The following is a 5,210-nucleotide window of genomic DNA, read 5'->3' as shown; positions in this document are numbered from 1 at the left end:
AAGTTTTAAGCCAGCCTTGGCTGCATGGAACCCATTTTTAAAAAAGTCTTCCGAGTGGGGCTGGGGATTTAGCTCAGTGGTAGAGCGCTTACCTAGGAAGTGCAAGGCCCTGGGTTCGGTCCCCAGCTCCGAAAAAAAGAACCAAAAAAAAAAAAAAAGTCTTCCCAGAAAGAACACTACAAGTTCAGATGGTTTCTCTTTTGCATTATGTTGAGTATTCAAGGGGAAAATAGACCACCATTGCACTTTTTCCATAAGTTTAGGAATTTCCATCTGAAGAACAGAAGGTATCCTTAACTCACCTTACAGAGTCAGCGTTGGCCCTGACTCTAATCTGAAGATCAATAAGGGAGACTTAAGGGCCAGCTTTGTTTATGAACACAGCTATGAAATTCCCAAACAAGTTTAACGAACAGAATTTGACAGACACAAAGGGATACTCAAAGGACTGACCACCAAGCCATATTTGCATTAGGAATGTAAAGTTTGGTTAATGTTCAAAAAGCAGTCTGTGTGAATTGATCAGGACAGACTTCAAAAGGAGAAAACTCGGCTGGTTATCTCAATAGAGACAGAGAGAGTTCCAGCCACAATCCAGCACTGATTGGATTAAATGGGTGAGTAATTTTAAAAAGTATTTTGCCAAACCAGAAATGGAAAGAAACGTCCCTAATCTTATAAAGACTGTCTTTAGGGGATGGAGAGATGGCTTGTGGAGGGGGGGGGGGATTGTTAAATCCAGACTGCCGTAAGAGTTTTTGTAACTTAAAATTTTAAAATATATTTTCGTTTTGTTTTGTTTGAGAGAGTCTATATATTACTGGCTGTCTTGAAACTCACTATGTAGATCAGACTGACTTTGAACTCTCAGAGGTCCACCTAACTCTTCTTCTTGAATGCTGAGATTAAAGGCTAGAGTTGTTTTGCACATCCCTTTTTACCTGGTTTTTATGTTAACATTTGTGCCCAAATGTACCCAGGGAGGTCAGAGGAGGGCATCTGGTCCCCTGGATAATTCCTGAAATGTTTACACTTCTTTACTCTCAGGGCAGGGGACAGGTGGGTAAGTGGAGTGCATGCGCCATGCCCTGAATGTGGACATCAGAGGACAGCTCTCAGGACTTGGTTGTCTCCTGCCGTGCGAGTCCTGAGGATCAAAGCCAGGTCACTAGGTTTGATGCCAAATGTCTGACCCTCTGCACCAGCCCAGTTTTTAATTTTGATGAAACCCAACCTAGCAATTGTTATAGTTTGTGTTCTTAGAATTGTCTTTAAGAAGATTGATGGTTTCGGTTCATAAATGGAGGCTGGTGACTGGTACAGAGCTCACGTGGTGGAAGAGAAAGGATCGTTTTGCTTCCAGCTGAGACACTACCTCAGACATCGTTTGTTGGCAAAGTCAATTCATGATTTAGCAGTTTCTGCTGAAAGTCAACGGGCTGCCTACGAGTGACTCTAGGGCAGTGCCACATTTTTGTGAATGTTTGGAGTGTTTTGCCACCGTGAGTGTATGTGCGCCATGTGCATGCACAGTGTTCATGGGAGCCAGAAGAGGGCGCCAGATCCCCGGGAGCCGGAGTTGCAAGCTGGTGTTGGGAGTCACTGAATGCTGGGAATTGAATACTGTTCCTGAGAAAGAGCAAGCACTCTGGATGCTGGGACATCTCTACAGCTGATTTTATTTTGAGACAAGAGTTTCATATAATCCAGGCTGACCTCAAATTTGCTAGGTTGTTAAGGATGACCTTGAACTCCTGATGCTCCTACCTCCTGAGCCCTGGGATTATAGGTGTGCACCATACCCCGTTTTATATAGTGATGAGAATCCAACCCAAGGCTTTCCGTGTGCAGGTTTTACCAGCCAAGCCCCATCCCCAGCTGAACACTAGTTTGTTAATTGATCGGCACAGGTTTTGAAAACCTAGTTTTATTTTGTCCTACACATTTAACCCATTGTGTCCCCCACCCTCAGCCCCAAATTGCACCCTTTAAGCTCTATTTTTTGAGGGCAAACTTTATTGCGTGGTATTGTCATGCAAACAAATGTGGTATTGTCACGCACAAGTCTACTTTTGGACGATTCTCTCTCACTGTGGTATTTGTGGTTTAGTATCAGTATCAGCTCTGTGAAGCATTAAGTGGTAGAAATGGGATTAGTGTGGCCAAGACTCTGGGTTCATTACCCCCAACCCCAAAAATAAATAAATTCTCTACCCGAAGGAGACAGAGACATATCTGCTCTGAGGAAGATCTGTTCCAGAGACCTCACACCACCTTTAACCAGCATGAAGAACTCTCTCCTCTCTGCCCCACATCCATCCCGTGCCTCTGTCCCTCTCGTTTTGTCCTGGTCTTACAAATCCTCTTCTGGGACTCAAAACCCTCTGTCCTCTATCAGCCCAGGTACTCACTGCTCTTCTCAGACTGCCCTTTTCCCAGCCCCCCTTTTCTCGTGGCTGTCTGAATCTCAGGTGAAACCTACTCCCATATTCTCAGCCTCATTTCTGATAGTCTGTGTCACTTTCCTGCTCTGACCAGAAACAGCCTCTAAGGACATGTGTTTCCCCTCTCAGGTAATCCATGTGCCCCTTAGGTCTAGGCACAGGGAAGTTCAACTATGAGGGGTTTTTCCCTCCACACAGGGAAGTTCCATTTGTGCTTTGGGATTTTGTTGTTCTTGTTGATGTTCCTTTGTTTTGTTTTTTAATTTGAAAATGGTCTCATTATACAATCCAAGCTTGCCGGAGATCCTCCTGCCTCAGCGTCCCCAGGGCTGCGATTACACCAGATGCCAACAAGTCCAGCTCACTGTGTCTTCTTGGGTTGCTTCCTGTTTGTCCTCCTGCTTAGAGACCAATGACAGGTCAGGAAGAGGACTCAGCAGACACAAGCATTTGCTAATCTGACAACACGAGTTTAGCCCCGGAGGCCATATGAAAGGCCTGAAGCCGCTTGAGTGCTCACTGTATCCCAGCATTCCACCAGTGAGATGAGAAGCCGATACCAGAGAATCCTCAGACTCTAACAGGCCCTCCAGCTTCGTGTCAGCAATAGAAACAAGGGAGACCCTGCCTCAAACACAAGGTGGAAGGTGAGAAAAGCATCTTCCGAAATTCATCCTCTGACCTTCTACGGAGTGACACGTGAGCACCTGTGCTCATACACATACAGAATTAATTAAAAATTAGTGATGTCAGGGTAGGGGCTATAAAATAGCTCATTGGTAAAATGATAAAGAAGTTGATTCATTCGCACAGACCCCAAGTTTGATCCCCAGCGAAGTGAGAGAGATCAATGTCACCAGTGGTTCAGTTTTCACATGGGCTTTGGGTCATTAGACTCAAATTTACTCTGTAGCTGAGACTAGCCTTTAAGTCCTGATCCACCTACTCCCTTACCAACCACCACCCTCTCCCTGCTGGGATTACAGGTATATGAGCCTGTACTGGGGTCGATTTTTGATGTTGTTTGTTGTTTTTGAAACAGGGTCTTAGTATTAGTCCTGGCTTAGAAGTCACTGTACAGTTTAGGCTGGTCTGTAACTCATAGAGATCCCCCTGCCTCTGCCTGATGAGTGCTTTATTCCAAGTGTGTGCTCTCTCTTCTCTCTCTCTCTCTCTCTCTCTCTCTCTCTCTCTCTCTCACACACACACACACACACACACACACACACACACACACACACACACACACACACACTCTCTTTACAGCAGCTCAGCCTCCCTTGCTATAGATAGGCTTCTGAGCAGTGGTTATGTGTCAGTGTGAGCCTTCCACCTCTCAACTTCAGACGCTGCCCTTCTCTGCAGCCTACCCGGTTCCTCTGGTTCCCCGACTCAACACTTCACCCTGAAATCCACTGATCTGAGCAAACATCTGTGACTCTCATCTGTCCAGTGTCCCGCTTCACTCCGGTCCCAGCCTAGAGGCTGTGTCCTAAAGTTACCTATCTCTCCATCCGATCCTGCTATAGTACCATCATCTGGCAAAGGCACAGCCCTAGTAAATTCAGCCCTCTATGCCCACACGGGCCCCACAGGAGACCAGAACTGAAGATAAGCCTTCTCTCACCAACCGGCCTCCACTCATTCATTTATTTTGCGGAGATGGAGGAGTCCAAGCCTCGGTGCTGCTCACTCCTCGCCCCCTGAGCTGCACACTCAGCCCCCAGTCCCACTCTAAGGTCCACGACTGCCCAGCCGCTGCGCCCCATCCCTTAAGTCTCTTCACACCCGCTCTCCTAGACGACTGCTTCACACCTCCTCCTCCACCTCACTCTCAGCTGACAACCTCTTCCGATTTTGCTAAGAAAATAGAAGCCCTTGGCACAGACATTGTGCTGGCTCTGCGGCTCCCCACCCACCGGCATCTGTGCCTGTCCTCTCTGCCTTTCCTCCCACTGAGACGGCACCCACCCTTGTCCCCCAGCAGGGAGGCCTGTTTCTTGTTCTCTCTCTCTCTCTCTCTCTCTCTCTCTCTCTCTCTCTCTCTCTCTCTTTCTCTCTCTCTCTCTCTTTCTCTGTTGTTGTTTTCAGACAGGGTCTTGCATAGCTCAGGCTAGCCTTGAAACTGCTATGAAGCCAAGGTTAACCGTAAACCTCCTGATTTTCCTCCTTACCTCTGCCTTCTGGGATTGTAGGCATGTACCACTCCACCCGGCTGTGCACCAGATGCCAACCCCACCTGCCTCTCCAGGGCTCCATGCCAACGCTCACCCTCTCCTCAACTGTGCTTTCCTGTCTCTGTGATTATTTCCACCAACACACAAAAAGCCTCTGAGTTTTCTTTCTGAAAGGAAAAGTTAGTTCCTCAGGACCTTATGCTCGCAAATACCTTCCTTCTTTCTTCGTCCCTCTGTGACGAGACTCCCGGAAGGAGTAGATCCTTTGGACCTCCTTCAAGCCCTCCTCCCTTCCTGTATCATACTCACTCCCATAGACCGCCCCCTTCACCTCTCACTAGTCCAAAGATGCCATCAGAGTCATCCCCACCCATATCCTTAAGTCCCACAGTCAGTTGCCGGACTTCACCTTCCTTCTGTCTCTTTAGCATACGAGAGTTCATCTTGGGTCAGCACAATGGCTCACTGGGTCAAGGTGCTTGCGGCTAAGCCCGATGGATGTCTCAGTTCAATCCCTGGAATCCTCTGATCTCCATATGCATGCACCCACCTACCCATACACACACAGACAAATAAATAAATTGTTCTT

At 47.4% G+C, this 5,210-nt stretch overlaps 1 long non-coding RNA gene across 1 annotated transcript; it reads right to left on the bottom strand.

The window, feature by feature from the left end:
• Positions 1-2,666: 2,666 nt before the first annotated feature.
• LOC134480788 (uncharacterized) lies at positions 2,667-4,864 on the bottom strand. Its single transcript, XR_015631213.1, has 2 exons — positions 4,619-4,864; positions 2,667-2,842 (listed from the first exon to the last, which is right to left on the bottom strand). It is a non-coding gene; the product is annotated as an uncharacterized LOC134480788 (long non-coding RNA).
• Between the last annotated feature and the right edge of the window lie 346 nt (positions 4,865-5,210).

The sequence above is a fragment of the Rattus norvegicus genome, chromosome 10 (genome assembly GCF_021556685.1).
Source record: "Rattus norvegicus strain SHRSP/BbbUtx chromosome 10, alternate assembly SHRSP_T2T, whole genome shotgun sequence".
In the NCBI taxonomy this organism is placed as follows: Eukaryota; Metazoa; Chordata; class Mammalia; order Rodentia; family Muridae; genus Rattus; species Rattus norvegicus.
Note: the sequence above shows the minus strand (reverse complement) of the source record. Positions and strands in the feature narration are given on the sequence as shown.